Source organism: Lepidochelys kempii, chromosome 7 (assembly GCF_965140265.1).
Source record: "Lepidochelys kempii isolate rLepKem1 chromosome 7, rLepKem1.hap2, whole genome shotgun sequence".
Lineage (NCBI taxonomy): Eukaryota > Metazoa > Chordata > Testudines > Cheloniidae > Lepidochelys > Lepidochelys kempii.
Window position 1 is genome coordinate 83,256,204 of NC_133262.1, and position 27,955 is coordinate 83,284,158.

Consider the following 27,955-nt stretch of genomic DNA (forward strand, 5'->3'; position numbering starts at 1 on the left):
ACATTGTGCAAAGAAGTATTTCATTATGTTTGTTTTAACCTGTTGCCTATTAATTTCATTGGGTGACCCCCTGATTCTTGGGTTGCGATGTGGTAAATAACACTTCCTTATTTCCTTGCTCTACGTTATTCATGATTTTACAGACTGTGATGGTGCCCCCCATAAAGCTTTATGGAAATATGCTTATGAATATATATATAACATAACTGGAATATGTTCAATGCTACATATGCCATGTAACATATCTATGTAAAGGTTATGATCTACTGAATCTATTAATCCTATTTGTATGCATGTATCATTTTTGTATTCAAAGTTATGAATATTGGCTCTGTACTGGCTTGATTTCTAAATAACCTTGGTAGAACATTTGGTCAGTTCCTGGAGAAAAGAATTTGCAAAGTTAAGTGCCCAATCAAGAAGCACTTAAGGAACAATGCATCTTGGAATGCTCCAATCCACATAAGAAGTCTTCCTGGAGACATTCAAGATGCCATGTCAGCAATGGCTTCTGCCTGTAAAAACTGTGAGTCATGCATGGACATGTGACTTGCCCAGGTGACTCCAGAACTCCATCTTGGAGCTGGACTTTGCATAGGAGAGAGAAGGATGTCTCCACCCACAAGAGAAAGTCTATTTAAGCCCGTGGGAGACCCCTCCATTTTGTTTTCAGCTGGCTAAGGAGATAGCCTCTCCACCCCCAAGGATACCAGAAAGAAACTGGAACAAAGGACAGTAACCACAGGGGGTGTGAGTGCTTGCTGGACCCAGACTAGAAGCAGACTACTCTGTAAAAGAGAGCTTACTAGAACTGGTGAAGTTTTTATCTGTATTTAATTTGATTAGACATAGACTTGCGTGTTTTATTTTATTTTGCTTGGTAATTCACTTTGTTCTTTCTGTTACTACTTGGAACCACTTAAATCTTACTTTCTGTATTTAATAAAATCACTTTTTATTTATTAATTAACCCTAACTATGTATTAATACCAGGGGGGGGGGAGGGACAGCTGTGCATACTTCTATATCAGTGTTATAGAGGGCAAACAATTTATGAGTTTACCCTGTATAAAGCTTATAAAGGGTAAAAAGGATTTATTTAGGGTTTGGACCCCATTGGGAGTTGGACATCTGAGTGTTTGAAGACAGGAACACTTCTGTAAGCTGCTTTCAGTTAAGCCCACAGCTGTTAGGGGATGTGGTTCAGACCTGGGTCTGGGTTTGCAGCAGGCTAGCGGGTCTGGCTCAAACCAGGCAGGGCACTGAAATCCTAAGCTACCACGGCAGGAAAGCAGTAGTAGAAGTAGTCTTGGCACATCAGGTGGCAGCTCCCAAGGGGGTTTCTGTGATCCAACCTGTCACACAGACCTCTAGCATATCCTCCTTAGTCATCTCTGAATGGTTCCAGTCTTTTTAATTTGTGTTTATATGGAAGCTGTTCCATACCCTTAATCATTTTAATTGCCCTTCTCTGTACTTTTTCCATTTCTAAAATATCTTTTTAGATTAAGTGACCAGAATGGCACAAAGTATTCCAGCTGTGGAGTATCATAGATTTATATAATGGCATTATGATATTTAATGTCTTATTATCAATCGCTTTCCTAATGGTTCCTAACATTCTGTTCGCTTTTTTGACAGCTGCTGCACGTCGAGTGGATGTTTTCAGAAAACTAATCACAAGGACTCGAAGATCTCTTTCTTGAGAGGTAACAGCTTATTTAAATTCTATCATTTTATATGTATAGTTGTGATTGTTTTCCAATGTGCATTACTTTGCATTTATCAACATTGAATTTCATCTGCCAATTTGTTGACCAGGCACCCAGTTTTGTGAGATCCCTTTGTAACGCTTCCCAGTCTGCTTTGGACTTAACTATCTTGAGTAATTTTGTATCATCTGCAAACTTTGCCACCTCACTGTTTACCTTTGCCACCTCACCTTTTTTCCAGATCATTTATGAATATGGTGAACAGCAGCACAGGTCCCAGTACAGATTGCTGGGGGATGCTGCTATTTACCTCTCCATACTAAAAACAGATAATTTATTCCTATCCTTTGTTTCCTGTATTTTAACCAGTTATTGATCCACGAGAGGACCTTCCCTCTCCTTCCATGACTGCTTAGTTTGCTTAAGAGCCTTTGGTGAGGGACCTTGTCAAAGGCTTTCTGAAAGACCAAGTACACTATATGCTTGGGATCACCCTTATCCACTGTCGTGAAGCAGAGAAACTGCCTGCCAGCACACTAGTAGTTAAAGAGAGCCTGTGGGCCCAGCTAGCCCAACCTTATATTTGCAGCTGTCATAAATATAAAGGGAGGGGTAACCACCTTTCTGTGTACAGTGCTACAAAATCCCTCCTGGCCAGAGGCAAAACCCTTTCACCTGTAAAGGGTGAAGAAGCTAAGGTAACCTCGCTGACACCTGACCTAAAATGACCAATGAGGGGACAAGATACTTTCAAATCTGGAGATGGGGACAAAGGGTTTGGTCTGTCTGTGTGATGCTTTTGCAGGGAAAAGATCAGGAATGCAGCCTTACAACTCCTGTAAAGTTAGTAAGTAATCTAGCTAGAAAATGCATTAGATTTTCTTTTGTTTAATAGCTGGTAAAATAAGCTGTGCTGGAGGGAATGTATATTCCTGTTTTTGTGTCTTTTTGTAACTTAAGGTTTTGCCTAGAGGGATTCTCTATGTTTTGAATCTGATTACCCTGTAAGGTATTTACCATCCTGATTTTACAGAGGTGATTCTTTTATCTTTTCTTTAGTTAAAATTCTTCTTTTAAGAACCTGCTTGATTTTTCATTGTTCTTAAGATCCAAGGGTTTGGGTCTGTGCTCACCTGTACAAATTGATGAGGATTCTTAACAAGCCTTCCTCAGGAAAGGGGGTGTAGGGCTTTGGGGGATATTTTGTGGGAAAGACGTCTCCAAGTGGGCTCTTTCCCTTTTCTTTGTTTAAAACGGTTGGTGGTGGCAGCATATGGTTCAAAGACAAGGCAAAGTCTGTACTTTGGGAAAGTTTTAACCTAAGCTGGTAAGAATAAGCTTAGGGGGTCTTGCATGCAAGTCCCCACATCTGTACCCTAGAGTTCAGAGTGGGGAAGGAACCTTGACAGCAGCAATGCCAGATCTGGATGGGAGAGAAAAGTATGGAGCCTGGCTCAGTATGAGGCTGACTGGCAAAGAGGCAGGAGCTAGCTGCCTCCCTACCCGAGGGATGGATCACCAGCCTAGCCAAGGAAGCCACCAGGAAACAAACCCTGTCTTCCTGGACAACAGAGACTGAGAAAGATTCTTAGGAGCACCCAGCCTAAGAGGAACCTGGGTGACAGAAGTGCAGAGACCTTATGGGGGTTCCAACCCTGTCAGACTTAAGGCTGGAGGAATCTGGGACCGCAGCAGGATGCTGCCCAGGGCCCACTACTAGAGACAGCAACTTGGACTATAGTGGCCATGCCCCAAACTGAAGGGACAACGGTAGGAAGTAGCCCAGGGCAGTGGGCATAGACTTGCCGCTGGAAGGTCCCCAACCCAGAGGTTGCCCTGGGCTGGGACACGGTGGAGTGGAAGGGCTTGGATCCCCCTACCCTCCCTGCCTTAAAGGCTGAGGTATCTTGACCAGGGGACTAGAAGTGAAGTACTCTGACGACTAGGTCACCTGGCCTTCCAAGCCTCCTATTACCGCCACGTGTTTGGCCCCCTCAAAGAATTCTCATAGATTGGTGAGGCATTATTTCCCTTTACAAAACCCATGTTGACTCTTCTCCAACACATCATGTTCACTTATGTATCTGATAATTATGTTCCTTACTATAGTGTCAACCATTTTGCCTGGTACTGAAGTTAGGCTTACCAGCCTGTAATTGCCAGGTTTGCCTATTGGGCCTTTTTTAAAAATTAGCATCACATTAGCTATCCTCCAGTCATCTGTTACAGAATTGGATTTAAATGATAGGTTACATACCAAAGTTAGTATTTGTGCTATTTCATATTTGAGTTCCTTCAGAACTCTTGAGTGAATACCATCTGGTATTCGTTATTTATTATGGTTTAATTTATCAATTTGTTCCCAAACCTCCCCTAGTGACACCGCAATAGGGACAGTTCCTTCGATTTGTCAACTAAAAAGAATGGCTCAGGTGTGGGAAGTTCCCTCAACATCCTCTGCAGTGAGGATCAAAGCACAGAATTCATTTAGGTTCTCCACAATGGCCTTTTCTTCCTTCCCGATTGTCCTTGGCCCCACTGATTGTTTGGCAGGCTTCCTGCTTCTGATGTACTTAACATTTTTTTTGCTGTTAGTTTCTGAGTCTTTTACTAGTTGCTCTTCAAATTCTTTTTGGCCTGCCAATTATACTTTTACCCGTGACTTGCCAGAGTTTATGTTCCTTTCTATTTTCTTCAGTAGGATATAACTTCCAGTTTTTAAAGGAAGTGTTTTTGCCTCTTACAGCCTGTTTTACTCTGTTTAGCCATGGTGGCATTTTTTGGTCCTCTAATTTTTTATTTATCTTTTTTAATATTTGGGGTATACATTTAATTTGAGTCTCTTTTATGGTGTTAAAATGTTTCCATGCAGCTTGCAGGCATTTAACTCCTATAACTTGTGACAAAATGGCCAATGTTGGTATGGTGGGTCCCACACTTTTCTGGGTGGGTGGGTGGGGGCTAAGACACCACCCCTTGCCCCGGCTCTTGGGGCACCAAGGGCCCCACTAGTGGCCCAGGAAGATGGTAGAGAAGGGAAGGGGTCTGGGTTTGCTCCTCACTCTGAGCCCCAGCCACTCTCAACCCCTGCAGGATTCTTACCCTCGTCCCCCTTGGGTAGGGTTACCCCTGAGGCTGGGGGAGGGAGTCTCCCTACTCTGCTGGGGCAGGGTCTCACATCCTCCGGTTCTCTGGTCTTTCAATTCTCAGCAACACACCTTCAAAGTCTCTCCTTCCCACCCTATCTGCCTGAAGCAGGGGGGTTTTATTAGGTTCCTGCTGGTCCTTAAGTGGCTACAGGTGCTCCAATTAACCTGTAGTAACCTTCCCTAGTCTACTGGGAACCACCCCTTAATTAGCCTAGGGATTATATATCTCCTCTCTCCCACTCTCCCTGATCTTGCTGTATCACAGACCGTTTCTTTTAACGTCTATTGAGCTAGCTTCCTCATTTTTGTGTAGTTCCCCTTTTTGATGTTAAATGCTACTGTGTTGGGCTTCTTTGGTATTCCCCCCTCCCTGCCCCCCAACACAAGGATGTTAAATTTAATTACATTATGGTCACCAACACCAAGTGGTTCAGCTATGCTCACCTCTTGGACCAGATTCTGTGCTCCACTTTGGACTAAATCAAGGATGGTGTCTTCCCCTGTGGGTTCCAGGACTAGCTGCTCCAAGTAGTATCATTAATGGTGTCTAGAACAGGGGATCTCAAACTGGGGATTGAGCCCCTCAGGGGGTCATGAGGGTATTACCTGGGGGGGTTGTGAGCTGTCAGCCTCCACCCCAAACCCCGCTTTGCCTCCAGCATTTAAAATGGTGTTAAATATATAAAAAAGTGTTTTTAATTTATTAGGGGGGTCACACTCAGAGGCTTGCTATGTGAAAGGGGTCACCAGTACAAAAGTCTGAGAACCACTGGTCTAGGAACTTTACCTCTGCATCCCATCCTGAGGGGACATGCACCCAGTCAATATGGGGATAGCTGAAATCCCACATTATTATGGAGTTTTCTATTTTTATAGCTTCTGTAATCTCTCTGAGCATTTCACAATCACCATATCAATCCTGGTCAGGTGGTTGGTAGTGTATTTCCTACGGCCATACTCTTATTATTCAAATATAGCATTTCTATCCATAGAGGTGCTATGGTACAGTTTGATTCATTTAAGATTTTTACTATGTTTGACTCTGCTTTCTTTCACATATAGTGCCACTCCCCCCGCAGCATGACTGAAGTTAAACTAAGGCGATGCTATTGATCAGTGTGTCCTGATCAGCAAAATATTAGCTCTTCCTTTAATAGTGTTACTATTATTTACAGTGCCCAGAGATCTGATAGGGACCTTGTAGAACAGATAGTTAGACATGGTCCTTATATCTGACAGTCTCAGATTCGAAATACCAAGTGAGGGAGAGAACAGAAAGCGGAGGGATTGGACAAGGTTACATAAATATGATCATGCAGTCCATTGTAATACAAGTTTGTTTTTATACAGCACATGGCAGGATCTCAGCGTGCTTTGCAAACATCGATTTAATGCAAGCTGTGAACATACTCTGTGAGATAAGGGAAGTGTCACTCTCTTCAAGTGAAAAGAAAAGGAGTACTTGAGGCACCTTAGAGACTAACCAATTTATTTGAGCATGAGCTTTCGTGAGCTACAGCTCACTTCATCGGATGCATACCGTGGAAACTGCAGAAGACATTATATACACACAGAGATCATGAAACAATACCTCCTCCCACCCCGCTGTCCTGCTGGTAATAGCTTATCTAAAGTGATCATCAAGTTGGGCCATTTCCAGCACAAATCCAGGTTAAATGACTTGCTCAAAGCCACACACCAAGTAGGGAGCAGAGCCAAGAGCAGAACCCAGGTATCCTACTACTCTCAGACCTTCCCCATCCTTCCTCCCCACAAACCAGCCAAAATTTGAGCCTGCTTATATTGGAAAACAATGGGAATTTTGCCATTGACTTCAATGTGAGATTGGGCCCAAAGTGTGTTGTTAGACAATAAAAGGAAATTAATTATAGTCCATACATGTATTGTTCTCCCTTCAGAAACAGCAATAACTTTGTAAATTTATAAATGGAGTAGGGCAGTATCACACTAACACTGGCTAGTCGTAGTATATACTATACTCAGAAGCTAGTTTTCCCCAAGCACAGAAGGTCACAAGGTTCCTGAGAAAGTCAGTTATAAGACTTTAATTATGTCTACAGGGTGAAATTATCATGCCCCTTCTTTGTCCATTTTGCCCCTCCTGCTTAGCCTTCCTCAGACGGAGTGTCTGGGGCAGCGAGGACTGTAGGGTCTACTCACCTGGTACTCCCTGCTGTGGACAGGTGCACAGAGACATGGTAGGAGAGGGCAGGGAATTGGGTGGCCAAAGAAGCTGGCTTGGCACATGAGGGAATAAGCTGCTCCACAAAAAATGGGGATATAACTTAGTCCTCCCGTAAAGCAAGGGTGGACAGGTGACTTAGTGAGTCAGAATGCCTTCTCTGGTCTGGAGCCCAGACAGTTCCTATGGCAGTGCAGCTATGCACTACCCCTTACCCCAGACAGGTTGTAAAGTTACAATCTAGCCCACAAATACTAACTCCAGAGCCTTCCAGTCCTGCAAAATAAATAGTTTGCCACTCTCCATATTCAGTAGGCCGAGAGAGCAGATATAAATGAAATAAAAATGCAGACCTAGCTCTGTGAAGAGCCTACAGTTTGGAATAAAAACTCGAAAAAGTGTTGTCTTTAAAGAACATATATTAGTTTGCAGTCTTTTTGTGATATCATTAATATTATTTAAAAAAAACTGTTAGTGAGCAGAATCCAGATGGGCTGTGGTTTATCATCACAATGTGATCATGACGAAAGCATGGACAAAAATGCATTTAATAGAAAAGCTGCAGCACAGTTCCAGACCAGAAGGTGTCATTTAATATAAGAGCTTGTAGCAGGGTTGTATTGAAAAACCCGGGAAGTGAGCGGGCCCAAGCCCACCCACTGCTAAAGGCCCCTCCCCCAGCCTAGCAGGAGGGACCACTGGACCCAGGGACCAACTGATTACGGGGGACAACTAATGAAAAACAGGGATCTGAGTGAAGGTCAGAGGTTCAAAATGAGGATGCCGGATGGGGACACCAAGCAGAGAACCCTGGACAGCACCCACTGCTCCTCAAAGCTGTCGAGGGAGCCAGCGGACGCTGCCCAGTGGAACTCTGCCCTGATGCATGAAACTAGGGAGGAACGGAAATAGGCCCCACAGTCGCAGAGCACCACCTCATCTAACATCCTCCTCCTGGTATTATAGATGGAGACTTTGGCCAGAGCCAGGAGGAGGTTGACGAGGAGGTCTCGCGACTTCATGGGGCCACAGATAGGGTGTGCAAAGAGGAACAAGTGTGGGGGAAAAGTGCAGCCAGAGCCTCAACAAGAGGTTCTGGAGGAGCCGGAATAGGGGCTGCAACCTGGTGCATTCGAGATAAGCATGCACCAGGTTTTCCCTCACGCCACAAAAGGGGCAGGCCTCAGGTATAGGGGTGAACCGTGCGAGGTGCACGCCTGTGCTCACGGCTCCATGAAGGAGCTGCCAACTAATGTCCCTGGCGGGCCGTGGGACCAAGGTGGAATAAAGGCTGGCCCACCGGGGCTCCTCACCCTCTTTAGGTGGAAGATAGTCCCGCCATTTGGTGTCGGGGCGGGACACGAGGGTGAGGATGTATGGAGCACGAGTGTGTACAGATGGTTTCTGGGCACGGTTCGAAACCGGACTGGCTGCAGGGAGTGGGGGGGGGGCTCGCGGAACGGGGGCCCAAGAAAAATGTCCGGAGGGCCAGGGGTGAGGGGTGGGTGAGGAACGCCCTCTTGTAGGGCTCGCCGCAGGAAAGCGAGAGAATCGGGTGACAAGGTGGCCTTCGCCTCCTGGAGTACACGCCTAGGGGTTGGAAGGGTGGAAAGCCCCATGTGTCGTCCGAGCGCGTGGGGCTCCACCCAATCCCCCCTGTCGTAGTCCAGGAGGTCTCCGACTCTGGTGGTTTCTGCCAGGATCAACCTCCGACACATCGAGGGGAACTCCGCCACCTGCACACGGAGATCGAGGTTGTGTAGCAGGGGCTCCGCAAGGAGGTCCGCTCCCTCGGTGGCCACTAATGACCTGGTAGCTGAAAGAAGCTTCCAGGTCCGGAGGAGGTCCTGGTAGAAGACCGGCAGCTCGAAGAGGTCTCGCGGAAGGCCTCTCGGATGGAGGAAAAAAAAGCTGCCGGTCATATCGGCGCCCTCGGAGGCGGCGGAGGAAGGCGTGCGCCAACATGCTCCACGCCGGATTACCTGCACTGTAAAGGAGCCTCTGCAGGGCCTGGAGGTAGAAGACATGGACCTGGCTGTGCAAGAAAACCAGGCCCTGTCCTCCCTCCTCCCGGGGAAGACTCAAAACCCCTGCAGAGACCCAGTACAGCCCAGGCCAGAAGAACTCCAGAGCCATCCTCTCGGAGCCTGGCCAGGATCCTCGGGGCAGGGCTCAGGGTGTTGAGTCAGTGCCAGAGCATGGACAGGACCAGTTGGTTCAGCACCAGCACCCTCCCTCGCAGGGAGAGACACCGGAACAGTCCTGTTCATCTCCGGAGCCGCTCACCCACCCTGGCCTCCAAATCCTGCCAGTTCTCTGACGGAGAAGGATGTGTGGCGGATAGATAAATGCCAAGATAGAGCAGCTGACCTGCGCTCCACTGGATGGCTTGAAGCGCGGGTGGGAGGGAGCTCACCTGCCACCCGTCCCTGACCACCAGGCCAGAGCTCTTGATCCAGTTGACCCGGACGGAGGAGGCCGCCAAGTAAACGGGTTGGCAGGCCTCCACCCACACCAGGTCGTCTGGGTCCTGGACCACGAGGAGCATGTTGTCAGTGTACGCCGACAGGACCAGCCGCAGCTCCGGCTCCCAAAGCACCAAACCCGTCAACCTCTGGCAGAGGAGAAGGAGGAAGGGCTCGATCGCCAGAGCATACAGCTGGTCCGAGAGGGGGCACCCCTGCCATACTCCCCGCCCGAAGCTGAACGGCTCGGTCAGAGTCCAGTTGAGCTTGACCAGACACTCCGCGTCAGCATACAGCACCTGGAGAAAGCCCACAAACTGGGGCCCAAAGCTGAATGCCCCCAGGGTGCCCAGGAGATACCTGTGGTCCACCCTGTCGAACGCCTTCTCCTGGTCCAGGGACAGGAGGGCGAAAAACAGACCATCCCTACGCCCCAGCTTCAAGAGGTCCCAGACCAAATACAAGTTGTCAAAGATGGTCTGGCCCAGGATGGTGTAGGTCTGGTCGGGATGGACCACGTCCGCCAGCACGGACCCCAGCTGCAGCGAGATGGCCTTTGCTACGACCTTATGGTCAGTGCTGAGGAGCGAGATGGGACGCCAATTCCGTAGTTCATGGAGGTCCCCCTTCTTTGGCAATAAAGCGAGCACAGCTCGCCTGCACGAGAGAGGGAGGACCCCGTTTTGCAAAGACTCGGCCCAGACGATAACGAGGTCCGGGCCAAGGACGTCCCAGAACACGTGATAGAACTCCAAGGTCAGCCCGTCCATGCCCGGAGATTTATAAGTGGGCATGTGACGGAGGGCTTACGAGAGCTCGGCCAGAGAGAGAGGCAGCTCCAGCCAGTCTCGGTCACCTGTGCTGACCGTCGGGAGTTTGGTCCAGAGCACCCTGCGGGCATCAGCATCGGTTGGATCTGGGGAGAAAAGGCTAGCATAGAAGGCCCTGGCCCTTCCATGCACCTCCTCCAGATCTGTGAGGGGGGGGTCCCGTCCTCCGCCAAGAGGCAGGTGATGTGCTTTTTGGCCCCCCTCCTTTTCTCCAAGGTCTAGAAGAAGTGGGAGTCGCGATCCATCTCCCAAAGGGGGCGGATGCAGGATCAAACAAAAGCACCCCGGGCGCGATGGCCCTCCAGGGCCCGGAGCTCCTCCCGCTTCTCCAGGTACACTGTGCGGAGGAGTGGATCCTCAGGGCCGGAGGTGAGACGGCTCTCTAGCTCTAAAACCTCCCGCTCCAACTACCCTATCACCGCATCCCTCCGCCAGGTGGCGCCCCAGGTGTAGTCGCAGCAGAAGAGCCATGCGTGCACCTTCCCCACATCTCATCACCACCTCGCCGAGGGAAAGGCATGCTGCTGCTGCTGCCGCTGCCCCTGCCAGGCCAGCCAGAACTCCCAGAAGGATGCCACGAAGCCCACGTCCTCCAGCAAGCTGTTACTGAAATGCCAATAGGCTGGCCCCGGCCTCTCCGAACTGAGAGAGGCTGTCACGGTCACCAAGTGGTGATCCGAGAATAGGGCTGGCCAAACGCCGGAGGCGTGGGCTCGTGCCAGATGGAAACGTGAAATATAAATGCGGTCCAACCGGGAGTGGCGTGACCGATCCTCCTCCACCCGGACATAAGTAAAGGTAACGTTGTCGTCCAGGTGGTAGTCACACCAGACATCCACCAGAGAGTGATGGTCCACGATCTCCCTGAGGACGCCAGCGGCTGCCTGGGATGTCTCGACTCCTGAGTGGTCCCGGTCTTCAAGGGTGGTGTTGAAATCCCCACACAGGACCAGGCATGCGTGAGGATCCAGAGTGGCGAGGAAGGCCAACGCCTGCCGATAGAAACGCACTCGTTTCTGGCCTGCGTTCGGGGCGTAAACGTTGACCAGGTTTAATCTCAGCCCCTCCACGCAGGCCCGGATGTGCAACAGGCAACCGGCACGACCTCAGTTACCCTCAGCACCTTGGGCCATAGCTCGGGGGAGAACAGGTGGCCACCCCAGCTGAACGGGTGCCGAGGTGGCTAAAGTAGACCTCGTCCCCCCACTCCAGCCATCAGCTAGCCTTGACGGCTGGAGCCGTGTGAGTCTCCTGCAGGAAGATCACAGAGTACCCCCTCTCCCGAAGGAAGGAGAGCACCTGACTCCTGCAGAGACCCACGCTACAGTCCCTGGTGTTCAGCATAGCAAAAATGGTGTCCTTCATAGAGAGGGCTGGGGCGAATCCTCACGGGCAGGGTGATCGGCCTCCAGAAGGCCCCGCAACAACTCATGTTCAACCCCAAAGGTCATCAGGGAGTCACGGAACTTATGGGCCCACCCGTAGGCCACGAGGCCCTGCCTCCCGGTCCCTCTCCCCCAAAAGGCCCTTCATGGCCCACAGGATGCAGTGGAAGTCCCCCCAGCACTGGAGGGCGAGGTGCACCTTGCCCTTTGAGCCACAGGTGTACAGCAGGAAACGGCGCAACTCTTCCCTCAGCGCAGAGGGGGAGGTGGCAGCCAACCTGCTGCCGTCCTCCAGTGAGGCCCCTAAAAGATCTTCATGGCCTACACAGAGGGGCAAGCATGGAGCGAGAGGAGGTAGAGGAGCGCCAGCCAGCAGCAACAGCCCAGGGAAGGAGCTCCAAACAGCAGTAGCAGCCCAGGAAGGGAGAGAGCTCCAGCCAGCAGGGCAGCCTGAACAGACTGACCTCTCCTTCCTGTAGTGGGGTGGTTACCCGCTCCAGCCCTGATAGGGCTTGAAATCAGCCCTGGGAGAGGGCTGAGGCTGCTAGAGGGCTGCTGCTAGGGAAAGCAGTGAGCCTTGGCTGATTGGGGAAACAACCACATCTGCGGCCATGCCCCAGTCAGGGCCCAGCTGGTCTTTATAAGAGGGCAGTGGGCCAGGACACAGTCTCTCTCTAGACGTTGAGAGAGAGGGGCCTGACTGCTAGAAGCTAAGCAGGGTACCTAAAGTGGAGCAGGGCTGGGGAGCTCTGGCCTGAGAAACCCCCAGGCTGCAGGCTTTGATGAAGGCCTAGGAGAAGGGTACTGGGGTTGCAGAGGGCAGCCCAAGGGTAGGCAGAAGCAGCAGGTCCAGGTCCTCCTTGCCGATGATGAGTAGCAATTATACTGCAGTCTGCCCCAGGGAGCAGGGGCTAGATGGTGACTGGCAGTAGCCAAAGACTGGGGTGAGGCGGGGATAGAGGGTGGGGGGCCCCGGGGGGGGGGGAGACCCAGATCTGTGAGGATACTGCCAGGGGGCAGCACCCCGGCGTGAAAGGGACACCAGGGTCCAGGAGGGACTCGGGGCCCAGCGGCAAGCAGGACACTGGCCTGCAGAGGGCGCTCCAGAGGCTGGAAACACTAATTCCCTGAACAACCAGCAGGAGGCGCCGCAGGGGTGAGTCCCACCCCGTCACAGAGCTGAAGTGCTGCATTATCAGAAAAGGGGATAATGATATGAAACTTTATGCTAAACGCTTCTAAAAAGTGGATGTAAGGAACACGGCCCAGAATTAACCCCTGGTTTGCTATATCTTGGAAAAATTAGAACAATAGAATCAATTACCAAGCTTCACACTGTAAAAGAATACAAATAAAGCATTTGCTGTACTCCAGTGGCTCTCAACCTTTCCAGACTAGTCTCTACCCCTTTCAGGAGTCTGAGTCGTCTTGTGTACCCCCAAGTTTCACCTCACTAAACTACTTGGTCACAAAAATCAGACATAAAAATACAGAAGTGTCACAGTACACTGTTACAGAAAAATTGCTTACTTTCTCATTTTTGCCATATAATTATAAAATAAATCAACTGGAATATAAATATTGTACTTACATTTCAGTGTATAGTATATAGAGCAGTATAAAGTCATTGTATGAAATTTTAGTTTGTACTGACTTTGCTAGTGATTTTTACGTAGATTGTTGTAAAACTAGGCAAATATCTAGATGAGTAACCCCCTGGAAGATCTCTGGGTACCCCCAAGGATACGCATACCCCTGGTTGAGAACCATTGCTATATGCTAGTCAGAGATGCTTTTCACAATGAAATCCTATAGCCTGGTGCACAGAGGAGGTTGATCAAGATGTCAGTCGATACGTTTTGCTTTGCTAATTACCAGCATAGAGATAGGCCACAGTAATGATTCAAACCACAACAGCCTGCAAAAGTGTGTAAGTGTCACTACAGTGTTTGGGGCCATTGCTGTAAATACTATGTGTAGTGGCAGTTGTAACAGCACCGAGGATTGCAATACTTAATTCATTAAAGGAAGTAGTGTCTGGTGGGTTAAGTGCAGGACTGGGATTCAGGTGATCTGGGTTTGTTCTTGGCTCTTCCACAGACCTTGGGCAAGTCAATGAATCTGTCTGTGCCTCAGTTTCTCCATGTGTAAGGTTAGGAAAATGATACTTCCCATTCTCAGAGGGGATCGTGAGGCTCAATTCATTAGTGTGTGTGTAAAGTGCTTTACGGTCTGTGGATGGAAGGGGCTCTGGAATGCACACAGTATTGTTGCATTATCACAGTTCACAAATGTTACAGCACCTGTGAGAATTTCCCCTTATGTTAAAAGCAGCTGCTAGTGATGTCTGCAATGTGGAGCACAGGTCTGTGTGAGCCCCCTGTGTCTCAGTGTGGAGTAGGGGTGAGATGTGGCTGTGGATCTGTGTCTAACCCCGTGGTTGGGAGTGAAGCAATCATTCTCTTCATGGAAGGGAGAGTAGCTGACACTGATCCATTTCCCTGTGGATGTTCAAGTGGCTCTAATGGTATGCCACAGCCTGGGATTCCTTCCTCTTTTATTCCCCATCATGTCTTTTACTCTTAGAACAATGAAGAATATGTCAAAACCCCATGGGTACAACTGGGCCCCAAATAACTGTTTCCTAAATGTACAAAATACACAAGGCCTAGCCACATATATATTGCTGCTCCAACTAGTTTCTAGTGGCTTCTAAAACACAGAACACAGTTAGCACACTAGAGGGCAGTATTTAAAGAGATACTACGCTGTACCTTTACACTACCTATCCTTGCAACAAAGCCCGATGCCAACTCTGTCCACATATTTATTCGAGTGACACCATCGTAGGACCTAATCACATTAGCCACGCCATCAGGGGCTCGTTCACCTGCACATCTACCAATGTGATATATGCCATCATGTGCCAGCAATGCCCCTCTGCCCTGTACATTGGCCAAATCGGACAGTCTCTAAGCAAAAGAATAAATGGACACAAATCTGACATCAGGAATCATAACATTCAAAAAACGGTAGGAAAACACTTCAACCTGTCTGGCCACTCAGTAAAAGATTTATGGGTGGCAATTTTGCAACAGAAAAGCTTCAAAAACAGACTCCAGTGAGAAACTGCTGAGCTTGAATTAATTTGCAAACTAGATACCATTAACTTGGGTTTGAATAGAGACTGGGAGTGGCTGGGGCATTACACATGTTGAATCTATTACCCTATGTTAAGTATCCTCACACCTTCTTGTCAACTGTCTAAATGGGCCATCTTGATTATCACTACAAAAGTTTTTTTTCTCCTGCTGATAATAGCTCATCTTAATTAATTAGCCTCTTACAGTTTGTATGGCAACTTCCACCTTCTCTGTATGTATATATATCTTCTTACTATATGTTCCATTCTATGCATCCCATGAAGTGGGCTGTAGCCCATGAAAGCTTATTCTCTAATAAATTTGTTAGTCTCTAAGGTGCCTCAAGTCCTCTTGTCCTTTTTACATTAGTTACACAGCCCAGTCACTGCCACCTCTCACGGAGGTGGAGTAATGATGCCAGTGGGAGAGCTCTCTCCAGTCGGCATAGGGTGTCTTCACCAGATGCGCTACAGCTGCACCAATGTAGTGCTTCTAGTGTAGACTAGCCCTTGGTTTCAGGCTACAGATTTAGGGACAGTGGGACACATTGTCAATTCCCAGCATTTTGAACAGAGTGACAAAGCTGCGCTTGGCTTTTCAGTAAAGAATGTCAGTGGAATTGGAATCACTGGCATGACTAGCAAGTCTTATGGGAAATATCCCAGGGGTGAATTTGGCATAGTGTCAGCAGTCAAATCTTCCACAACTTGAAAGTGAGTTGCCCCCGCTCATGTGGCAGTAGGGTCACAGGGTACATTGTTCACTCATTTATATAAGTGAAAAGTGGGTATAAAATGCTGCCATATGTTTTGGTGGGATTTTGCCCTCATTTTGCACAGGTGCCATGATGCAAGGCAATGCAGGGCTGGATTTAGACTTTTAGAGGCCCTAAGCACTGAAAAGATTATGGTGCCCCCCAGATGTAATTCAAAATAAAAACAATACTATACTGTAAAATAAAATTTTATTTTTCGAAATGACACAAAACTTACATGTATGCTGATATTAAAATAGCTTCTTTCTAGATTTTCTGATTGCAAAATTCTGGATAAGTTCATCGAAGCTGACTCAACGAAGCATGTCCGCTTCCATACACAAGAGGGAAAGTGAATCAAGTCTGTCCTGACACATTATTGTTCTCTGAGGGTTTTTTATTCTTTCCAGCTGAGAAAAAGAGCATTCTGCGGAGCAGTTAGTAATCATCAATGTTAGAAAAATACGTAGTGCGATCTCTACATTTGGTTTTCATGAGCTACAGCTCACTTCATCGGATGCATTCAGTGGAAAATACAGTGAGGAGATTTATATACACAGAGTACATGAAACAATGGATGTTATCATACACACTGTAAGGAGAGTGATCACTTAAGATGAGCTAATACCAGCAGGAGAGTGGCGGGGGAGGGGCGGGGAGAAAACCTTTTGTATTGATAATCCAGGTGGGCCATTTCCAGCAGTTGACAAGAACGTCTGAGGAACAGTGGGGGGGGGGGAATAAACATGGGGAAATAGTTTTACTTTGTGTAATGACCCATCCACTCCGAGTCTCTATTCAAGCCTAAGTTAATTGTATCCAGTTTGCAAATTAATTCCAATTCAGCAGTCTCTCATTGGAGTCTGTTTCTGAAGTCTTTTTGTTGTAATATTGCAACTTTTAGGTCTGTAACTGAGTCACCAGAGAGATGGCAGTGTTCTCCAACTGGTTTATGAATGTTATAATTCTTGACGTCTGATTTGTGTCCATTGATTCTTTTACGTAGAGACTGTCCAGTTTGACCAATGTACATGGCAGAGGGGCATTGCTGGCACATGATGTCATGTATCATATTGGTAGATGTGCAGGTGAACGAGCCTCTGATAGTGTGGCTGATGTTATTAGGCCCTATGATGGTGTCCCCTGAATAGATACGTGGACACAGTTGGCAATGGGCTTTGTTGCAAGGATAGGTTCCTGGGTTAGTGGTTCTGTGGTGTGATGTGTGGTTGCTGGTGAGTATTTGCTTCAGGTTGGGGGGCTGTCTGTAAGCAAGGACTGGCCTGTCTCCCAAGATCTGTGAAAGTGATGGGTCATCCTTCAGGATAGGTTGTAGATCCTTGATGATGCGTTGGAGAGGTTTTAGTTGGGGGGCTGAAGGTGATGGCTAGTGGCGTTCTGTTATTTTCTTTGTCGGGCCTGTCCTGTAGTAGGTGACTTCTGGGTACTCTTTTGGCTCTGTCCATCTGTTTCTTCACTTCAGCAGGTGGGTACTGTAGTTGTAAGAATGCTTGATAGAGATCTTGTAGGTGTTTGTCTGAGGGGTTGGAGCAAATGCGGTTGTCTACAGCCAAGCTCTACGATACAATGGATTGTGTGGTGTGGTCTGGATGAAAGCTGGAGGCATGTAGGTAGGAGTAGCGGTCAGTAAGTTTCCGGTATAGGGTGGTGTTTATGTGACCATCGCTTATTAGCACCATAGTGTCCAGGAAGTGGATCTCTTGTGTGGACTAGTCCAGGCTGAGGTTGATGGTGGGATGGAAATTGTTGAAATCATGGTGGAATTCCTCAAGGGCTTCTTTTCCATGGGTCCAGATGATGAAGATGTCATCAATATAGCGCAAGTGGAGTAGGGGCATTAGGGGATGAGATCTGAGGAAGCTTTGTTCTAAATCAGCCATGAAAATATTGGCATACTGTGGGGCCATGCGGGTACCCATAGGTGTGCCGCTGGTTTGAAGGTATACATTGTCCCCAAATGTGAAATAGTTATGGGTGAGGACAAAGTCACAAAGTTCAGCCACCAGGTTGCCGTGACATTATCAGGGATACTGTTCCTGACGGCTTGTAGTCCATCTTTGTGTGGAATGTTGGTGTAGAGGGCTTCTACATCCATAGTGGCCAGGATGGTGTTTTCAGGAAAATCACCGATGGATTGTAGTTTCCTCAGGAAGTCAGTGGTGTCTCAAAGATAGTTGGGAGTGCTGGTAGCGTAGGGCCTGAGGAGGGAGTAGTAAGCGTAGTAAGTATACACTATATAGTGTAGTAAGTAGATATGCAAAATTTGTCTCTAGTGCTGTTTCTGTTGCACTGCTACCATTTGCTTGTTTTTCGTGATTCGCTTGTGGGACTGGGCTTCTTTGTAGTTAGTATCTGGCAAAATATCTTTTGATATGTCTTCAGATCTTTCGACATCATTCCTCAAAGTTTGTTAGTGGTCTGCTAATGATTGACAGAGGTCTGCACGTATTTTCAAATCCAATTCTTTTTCTTGGAGGGCTTGACTTGTGTGGTAAAAGCGTTGTAAAATTTCATTCCACATGGTCAACGTGAATACAAACTCTAGTTCTTGCATCTTGTTTGCAACGTTTTCTGCCTCTCATATAGTTTCTCCCTTTTGTGATTGGTCTTCAGCTGTACTTTCTAATGCATCCACAATCTTTGAGTAGACTCCAGAATTGCACTTGTTGCCACTGCATGTGCCTGCCAGCGAGTATTAGAAAGAGATTTCAACACACGATCATTGCCCAAATATGTTTTAAGAACTTCCCATCAGTGTGTTGAGGCAGAGAAAAATGTATAAAGTAACTGGACTGTAGAGAAAAAACTTACTGCCACTGGACAACAATCAACAGCACTGAAGCCAGATTGAGATTGAGAGTGTGCAGCACAAGATATGAATATGGCATATTTGTTCTGTTCTAAAAGCTTCTTCTGCATTCCTTGATAATGCCCTGACATGTTGGCAGCGTTTTCATAAGAAAGAAAAAAAAACGAATCAAGTACATAACTCAGAAGAATATATCAATAATAAAACAAATTTATTGCAATACATGACAGGATCTGATTTCCTCGCATTATTTCGATCTATGTTAGTAGGATGCCCCCCTGGTTTAGGTGGGGAAAAGTAATAAGAAGAGAACAGAAAAACAAGGAAAGAGTGTGTAGTGGAGTGTAAGGAAGTCTTACAAAGTTCTGATTTTTTCCATGATGACTACTTCGATGCTTTTTTTGAAATATCAAATTTTTTCAAAAAGCTCAGGTTTTTTGGTGCCCCCTGCTTTGCTGGTGCCCTAAGCACATGCTTAGTCTGCCTATTGGGTAATCCAGCCCAGAGGCAATGGCATGTCAGACCCAGAATCTCCATGTTGCACGGATCATGGCAGAGAGCAGGACTTTGCTTAAGCATTTAGTCTCCAGGAATTTTAGATACACCGCAATATCAAACTAGATAAGTTAAAATTTTATTCTATGCTTGGTTCATCACATGACAGGAATTAGTCCAAACAGCAATCAGGAAGAAGATAAGGACTCTTTAAAAAGGTCTCAGAAGTGATTCACCATTGGAGGTAGCTGCACTGTTGAGGAAGGGAGCTGTGTTCTTCACAGACATTTTATTAATCCAAGTGCTGATCTGTCTAAACTGGTTTCCAAGGGAAATTATAGTTCATGTATTTGTCTTGCTGCATCATACACAGACAAGAACTTCCAAGATAGTGATACTGTCTCTTGCAAACACTACACAACTGAAAGTATTCTCCCCATCTACATGTACACAGCCACCCCACCCCATCCCAGGAACAAATGTATATTACAGTAACATATAACTCTAAGACTAGGTGTAAAATAAAACATGTGACAAGCCAGAAGCCATTCCAGCAATTAAGAAATAATTTCAGGCCCTCAAGTAGCTGCCCCGGTACCTTCACTTTACAGTTTGCTGGAAGGAAGCTCTCTTTTATTTGCTTGTGGTCTTCCAGGGTATGCCTACACTGCAGTAGTGAGCGAGCCCCCGGCATGAGTCAGTCTGCTCCAACTAGTGTGCTAAAACTAGCAGTGTGGATGCTGCACTTCAGGCTTTCGAGCCCGGGGCTCTTGAAAGCCTGAGCAACAACCTGAGCTGCAATGTCCATTTTTAGCGCATTAGCTTCATCTTCCATCCAGCTGTTGAACTGTGCTGGAGCTAAACAAATCCAGACTAGAAAGAAGGTACATATTTTTAACAGTGAGGGGAATAACAACTGGAACAGCGTATGTAGGGAAGTGGTGGGTTCTCCATCACTTAAAATCAAGATTGGAGCATTTCTAAAAGAGATGCTCTAGCTCAACAAGACGTTATGGACTGGATGCAGGCCATAATATCTCTACAGTCTATTCATCTATTTAATTTTATTGCCAGCTACTCTCTTTGTATTTCCTTTTTCTGTCTGTTTTCTCCATTTTTTTTTTTTTACAGTTGCTTCCCCTGCATCTCTCCCTTTTTCCTTCCCTTCTAGGATGCAGTCCCCTCCACACTAAATGCCCTTTTTCTCCTTGTCTCCCTCAGATCCCTCTGTAACTCTCATGCTTAGATACCCTCACAACAGGAATTATGCAGGAGCCCTTGGAGTGCGAAGGACACTGTAAGAGCTTCTGCCCATTGGTGATGTTAGATGAGGGGGAACACTAAGGGTAGGTCAGTGGCTCCAGAGATCCCTCTGCCTCACTTTATGTGAGGCTTAGGTATGTCTGTGCTAGGGCCTGATATGCAGCTGCCATCTCTACCGTCCAACTGAGCTGTTTTTGTGCGCCCTAGAGTGCATAGCCATGACATGATTGGTTCTGCTTCTGGATGGAGCTATCCAGAAATCATAGCAAGGAGCAAAACTGAACTGTAAAGGCAGCAACACAAAGGGATCCAGCCACACAGGGCTGGGCCCTGCAATATCCATTAAGGTAAGGAAGGGATGTCAGACCAGAGGTGGCCCCCAAAACCCACCTATCCCAATCTGCCCCTAGGCACTTGCGTAACTCAGATCCTGGCTCTACTTCTACATCCTCCCTCAGTCCATGTGAAGCGGACAGTACATGTCCCCTAAAACCTCACAAAGCCTCTTACAGCGTCCAGCTCCAGACCAGTGCAGGCTGCAGGAAGAGTTGGCTTCCAACAGATTTAAGTTAAAGTGTTTGGCCACAGCAGACTAATTAGGGTTGAATTTCAGCTGAATTCAAAGCTAAATGCTGGTACAGCTTGCAAAGCCAGCTGAACTCTTCTAAAGGGAGAGAGACCCAGACTGGGAAACACTTCATGAGAAATGCAGTTTACAGTTGCGTAAACCAGTGATGATGTGATGCAGTTCTCCAATTTACACACACATCTTGAATGTGTGTTTCCAGACCACATTGACAGGGTGCACAGCATACACTCAGCAATGCAACGCACTCCTTCCTCTGCAAGCAAGGATGTGCAGCTTGAGTTAATATCAGATTTATATTAATGTTTAGTTTAATCTTTCCATTTGCTTGTTTAACATAATACAAACCAAAATAGGAATTCCTGAGCGAGACACACTAGCACGGAGAAGGTGGTGTTCTTCAGCCTAAACATCCTTTTCCTCGTCTTTACTGTTGGGTGGTTTGTTTAGTCTTTTGTGTCAATGGCATAACTATATCAATCAACTCAGACATCTATTTCAGACTCCATTTTCCTGCCCACCCCGCATTTCAAATTAGCTGGAAAATATAGGGTCCTTCTCCCTAATCTTCATATGAGGAGAGAGATCTTCAGAATGATCTGTTACTTTGGAAAGCAAAGAAATTAGTGAGCTTTCTGGGAAAGAAGAATTCTACAGATAGAGTCGCACTTTTTAACTGTTCTAGTTGGACTGTTCCTATGCCCAGCTGTAAATGTAACACTAGTATCGTGTAATTGCCCATGGCAAAAGCCTCTGTCTTGAGAAGCAAAGGAAATAATTCCCCGTTCTCTTGACTGAAAGTGAAATGGAGTCATGTATTAGAATTCTTAAGTCAGACCCCAGGGAATTTAGTCTTTCTTGGAACAGACCAAAGTGCAGTGAAAGCTCCCAGTTATGAAGTGTTTCCTCTTTAATAGGGCACAAGTGCTTTAGAACAGTGTTTCTCAGCCTTTCTGATACCAGGACAATCAGTGGCAAGAGCAGCCTTCTAGTTCTGTTTGGCAGATCGGGCGTGGAGGGATCCAGGTTTCAGGTGAGGCAGTCAAGAGAGGACTGTGAGGTATCACAACAGGGTCTTTTTCATGTTGGCAGCACTTAGGGCATGGGGAAGAGGAGGAGAACCAGCAAAGGTGAGGAAACCTCCACCCCCATCCTATTAAAAAAAAAAAAAAAAAGTGAAACCAAATGTAGCTTTTCCCTGCACCCCTTTCCATTTGTGTCTACTGTAAGTCTCCGCAGTCATGCTCCCCGAAGACCAAAGCACCCCCATAATGGCACCGGTGGTCGCCTTGATGCCAGAGCTCTTGCTCCATGTACAGCCACAAAACAAATCGTTTTTGGTTATTAACCTGGCTAATTGCTTTTTTGCCTTGCCCCTTACTCCTGCCTCTCAGGACCGCTTTGTGTTTCAGTTTAGGGGAAAGCAGTTCACCTTCACGCAAGTCCCCATGGAATTTCACAGTGCCCCCTCCATTGGCCACAAGCATGTGGTGGCCATGATGGACAAATTGCCCCCAAGGTTCGTTGCCACGTCATTTCGTACGTGGATAATTTGTTGGTGCACAGGGAACCAGAACCCCAGCTGCAAAATATCACCAGGACGGTTCTCATTAAAATTAAAAGACTGGGTTCAGGGTGTCGTTAAAAAAAGGTGCAATTGGTCCAGCGGTCAGTCATCACCTTGGGTATCACCCTGGGGGAAAAGGGTAGGCTAGTAAATGTTCATAGGCAAACAGGGTCGTGCATGGTGTAAGATGAAAAAGCCCACTAATTAAAAACAATTGCACACCATCTTGGGGGGCTTTAATTTTATTCAAAATCACACTCCCAGCTTGGCCACCCTTGCTTGCCCCTTATGGGCGTTGCTCAAAGAAGAGGTGCGGTGATGCTGGAAAAAGCCGCAAAAAAAACACCATTAAAGCATTGAAGTGAGCGGCCTTGTGAGCCCTGGCCCTTGCTTTTCCAAGGGCCAAGCTGCCAAGCTCTTTTACCTTCGGCTGTCATGTGGTCTGGAGGCGCTGGGGGCCGCCATCCTCCAAAAAAATGCAAAGGGCTGGCTAATCCCAGTTGCATATAATTCCCACGTGCTGCAACAGCCGGAGATAAAATATATCCCCTGTAAAAAGGAGTGCTTGGCGGTGGTGTGGGAGGTGCAGGCTTTCCAAGCATATACCGAAGGGCCGCCAATAATACTGCAAACCCCACACACCGCCCTAAAATATATCTTAGCTGGGTCCAAAATAAGTTCAGTCTCGAACACCTGCTTGGCACAGTGAACACTGTTCCTCACCTAAAGGGTGGTGGCATCGAAGACTCTGCAGTCCCCAGACCTGCTCAGCATGGCGCCAAGCATTCCTGTAAGGTAGCAGAGCAGAAACGCACAAGCTGCCTGAGAATGGGACCTCCTTTTAATCCTTCAAAAACAACCCCAACTAACCACTTATGGTTTACAGATAAATCCTGCTTTTTCCACCAAGAAAATCGGTACGTCCAGTGGGCAGCCTTGAGTGGGGGGTAAGTAAGCCTCACCAAAAACTTGGCGCATGGTTCAGCACAAAATGCCAAAATAAAGGCAGTGCTCCAGGTTCTAAAATATAAGTCAGCTGGGGAAGAACTTCATGAGCTATCTAGTAGCAAACAATAAGTATGTGGTACAGGGGGTATCAACGTACATGTTCTATTAGAAAAAATTATTAAAACACTGCGAACCGTAAGCCCATCAAAAAAAGTGGCAAAAAATAATGGCGTTGAATAAAGCACAAAAGGGGGAGGTCTCCATTGCTTGGGTAAAATCGCATGCCCATCAAAACAATAAATTACTCCATAAATAAAACAAACAAATAAATTAACTCAAAATCTTTCAAGTGAGGTAGCGGCATTGGTCACAAAACTAGCCACCGCCAAGCAGAAAAACATTGTTCAAAAATTGCACAAGTGGGCACATAAGGGGGTTAAAAAAACCCTGTTCAAAGTGAAGCAAGTGGCACAGTGGCCAAAACAAAAATAAATAATGCAACAAATTGTGAAGGAATGTCTTCAGTGCACCCAGGTAAAATGAGGAGCTCAGTTCCCCATTTTACAGAGGCAAAAAACCCAAGAGGTATGGCACCACCTGCAAATAAATTTTATTCATCTGCTACAAACAACAGAAAAAGGGTTTAGATACCTCCTACTAATCATTAATGTGTTTTCAGCCTAATCAAAAGCGTTCCCAACCCGGGTTAATATGGCAGTCGTGGTGGCCAAAAAACTCTATAAAAAAATCTTCTGCCAATATGGCACAGCCCAAATTATTGGCTTGGGTCGGGGGTGGGGCCTTTTGTGGAAGAGGTTCTTAAATCTTTGCTTGCTGCCCTAAACATCAAGCAACAAATACACACCAGTTATCGGCCACAAAGCAGCGGCACTGTGAAAATGCAAAACCAAAACCTTAAAAATGCCCCCTATAAAATGTGCTCTGCTTCGGGAATGAATTGGCCCGAAAAGCTGCTGACTATTTTGGCAGACTTACTCAATTCTAACCGCCTAGGTACCAGATACACCCCCTACCATATCCTTTTTGCTCATCCAATAATGTGGGGTAATCTGTGAAAATGGGAGGGAAATTTACTTGCCAATTCACCAAACGGTCGGTATATCACCCAGCTAAGGAGAAAGCTCTGTAAAACTCAGAAAGCAGTAAAGGCTGCTTTAAATAAGAAAAAGGCCAAACGCAAAGGGCTCATCGTTAAAGACACCCGGGGATGGAAAATTAAAAACAAGGTAATGTTGCAAAAACTGGGAAAGGCAGCCCACACCCTAAACGTTAAATGGGTGGGTCCGTACTCCACTGTAAACCGCATCTCCCCAGTAGTGTACCAGCTTCAGCTACCCGGTAAACTAAAATGGGCACATCCCAATCAGCTCAAAACATATGTTTCTTCCTGGGTTTCTGGTTGTGGCATCGTAGGCCACAGTTGTGAACCAGCTACCTGCCTGGACCATCCAGGTTTCCATCTGTCAATGAAATTATCTGGATAATTACAATTATGGAGAGGGAAAGTACCTCCAAAGGCTCTCAATGGTTCAAGCTACCGATGGGGCCCAAGCCACAGCGTGGCTCAAGGCTGAATAAAAGAAGCCGTGGGGGCAGTGCATAGTCCAAATAAATGCCATAGGGCCACAGCAAAATACCTGGTGGGTGGCCCCAAACCTTCCATAAATCCCCCAAAAAACAAACCCTGTTCCTCATGTGGTGGCCTCGAGCGAAATGAAAAGCCCTTTGGTGAGCAATAACAGTCCATAATCCCTGGACAAAATATTGCCCTTGTAACCTCCTAAACCAGGCAAACAACCTCCACGACAAAAACCAGAAAGGGCTGTAACAAAACAACTAATAACTTTAAAAGTATTTATGTGCCTCAGTTTCCCCAATAAATGCATTTACGTTGTTCTTTTTCTTTCCGTTTTGCTTTGTTAACAAAACAGACATGAATAGCAAGAGCCCCAAAACACGCTAAACAGAAGTGATGAAACCACTCTTGCTTCTTCAGGCCTGCAAAATTCGCCAGTGTAATACAATGTATGTCTGGTGGTCCATAGCTGTAAAAATCCTCGGGTATCTGACACCTTTGTCATCCTTTGTTAACTTTACCACTGTTCAAAATTGGCCATGGTGGGGGAAAAAAAAAAGGTCAATTATCCATTGACAGGGGGGCAATTGTGGCTTAGCATCCTAAAAACGTGGCATGACGTTTTACCTGGGTATTTTTCCAGGGGGGGCCCCCTGCCAAGAGCCCCAGGTCCCTTGGCCCTGCGTAGCCCTCCCCAATTGAATCCCAGACGGGATTAACCCAAAAGGGCCCTCTCGCCAGGCAACACCATGTGGGGCAACACCACGTCCCATCACTACCTAAACCTCCCTCCCAAAAAGTGTGTGTCTACCTAAAAACAATGGCCCCTACCTCTGAAAAAGAAAAATCTCTATCCATACTGCCAACACTTTGGTTCCACAAAAAAGGAAAAAGCTAAAAAATATTGCTCAAGTAAACTACCAATGGGAGGGTACATGGAAAGGTGTTCAATGTCACAAAAAAGTTCAAGATGCCACCCGAGTCAATGCTCCACATTGACAGCTGGCATCAAAATGTGGTGGTAGTATTAGTCCCCGAATGGTGTAGGGTTCAATCTAACCCCCACAGTTCCAAATCTTGGTGTCTCACGCATATCACCCACTCATCTGCACACATGACCCGCCAGTGTGGGGAGGTAAATATTACATGCCCCAAACAATTTCCAGCATCCCTTCTAAACTGTAGCCTCCTCTGCTCAACCCCTAGGCTTCAAAAAACAATTCTAGGAAACCACCTCCACATCTCCCACCACCAGCGGTGGTGGCAAATGTTACCTGCCACCCACTGGAAGGCTGCCACTCAGTGCTAAATCCTCCTAAGTGCCACCTTGAAAGCTTTAGACATTTACCTGCCCCTGACATTGTTAGGATAGAGATATTCAGGCCTGTCGGTAAAGGCCTGTACTCAGAGAATGTAGGTGTATTCTTATCACTTAGCTAGTTACAGAGGTATAAAAGAAAGAAACAAAATCACTGTCTGCCGGCGTAAGGGCCTTCTCTTACTGTGACAGTCTGAGGCCTTGTTCTTAGGCTAAGGCCTTTGGCTAAGCGACAGAGGCAGCCATAAGCTGGGAAGCGACCGGTCACATCCTCACATTCCAAACCAGTCACATTGCAATCAGGTGCTATTGGGCTGTTAGGTACAATCCTGTCCTGATAATGCCTATCGCCTCCAGAGAAAGGGAAGTGCCTAGAAGATGTAAAAGGAAACTTAGTTTGATAGCATCCTGTCTGGCAAGAACTCAGTTATCAATAGCTGGATGTGAAATCCTCACTTCTGTATTGTTTTGTCATTATAGTTTCCACTTTACTATTGTTTATTTGCATGGTCTCTGTCTGGTTCTGTGATTGTTTCTGTCTACTGTATAATTAATTTTGCTGGGTGTAAACTAATTAAGGTGGTGGGATATAATTGGTTACATAATCATGTTACAATATATTAGGATTGGTTAGTTAAATTTCAGGAAAATGATTGGTTAAGGTATAGCTAAGCAGAACTCAAGTTTTACTATATAATCTGTAGTCAATCAGGAAGTGAGTGGGTGTGGGTGGGAGAGATGGGAACAGGGGATGGGGGTAAGGAATTTGGAATCATGTTTTGCTAAAGAGGGAAATGGGAACAGGGAATGGGGGTGGGGAAATTGGAATCATGTTTGGCTAAGGGCAGGAATGGGAACAGGGACACAGGTGTAAGGCTCTGTGGTGTCAGAGCTGGCAAGGAGGATACTAAGGAAGGAAACTGGAATCATGCTTGCTGGAAGTTCACTCCAATAAACATCAAATTGTTTGCACCTTTGGACTTCGGGTATTGTTGCTCTCTGTTCACGCGAGAAGGACCAGGGAAGTAAGTGGGTGAAGGAATAAGCCCCCTAACAGACATGCTTTCAGGTCCCTGCCTTCCTTCCCAATTGTACCAGGGGCGCCACTCTCTAACTTGCCCTCCTCAGGCAAACGTTGTCCTTGTCCCCCCGAAAAAGGTGAACCTTAGTGGGCTCCTTGTGGGATGGGGCCAATACGGCAGCTAGTATTTAAAATATTCAGCAAGGGGCCATAAAAAACAAATGGTTAAAACAATTTTAAAAGGCCATAAAACTGGTCACAAGTGCAAATCTCACCCACCTTACAGTGGCCACCGCCACCCTTAAACATACTGCCAAATTGTGCCATACTGCCATACCTCCACACGCAAAATACCTTGCAAAACTAATTAAAACCATAATTAAGGCCAAAAACCAACTAGCATAAAATTTTGTGTGCTCCCAGCTTCAACAATATTTAACCCAACAAGTCTGTAGCATCCAAAAGAATGTACTCCATGAAGCCCGGCCCAGAGAAATCCATTCCCACTCAGGGATTCTTCGGGAGCAATGGCCTTTTCGCAATTTCTGAAGGCTCACTAACTGAAAGTGCACAGGCACAGCCTGCTCCTTCACAGCCTTTGGTCCCATAAAAAAAGTGGGGGCCTCTGCTATAAAAGATCCAACCAGGCCTTTGGAAAGCCTGCCTCTGGAACTGAGTGGTCCATCACA

The 27,955-nt window shown here is 46.8% G+C and overlaps 1 long non-coding RNA gene across 1 annotated transcript in view; it reads left to right on the forward strand.

Annotated features, from left to right (window-relative positions):
* Nucleotides 1-619: 619 nt before the first annotated feature.
* Nucleotides 620-27,955, forward strand: part of LOC140915339 (uncharacterized) — a 29,827-nt gene continuing 2,491 nt past the window's right edge. The window contains exons 1-2 of the long non-coding RNA XR_012160137.1: nucleotides 620-814; nucleotides 1,642-1,709. This is a non-coding gene — a long non-coding RNA (uncharacterized lncRNA). The remainder of the gene's footprint in view (nucleotides 815-1,641; nucleotides 1,710-27,955) is intronic.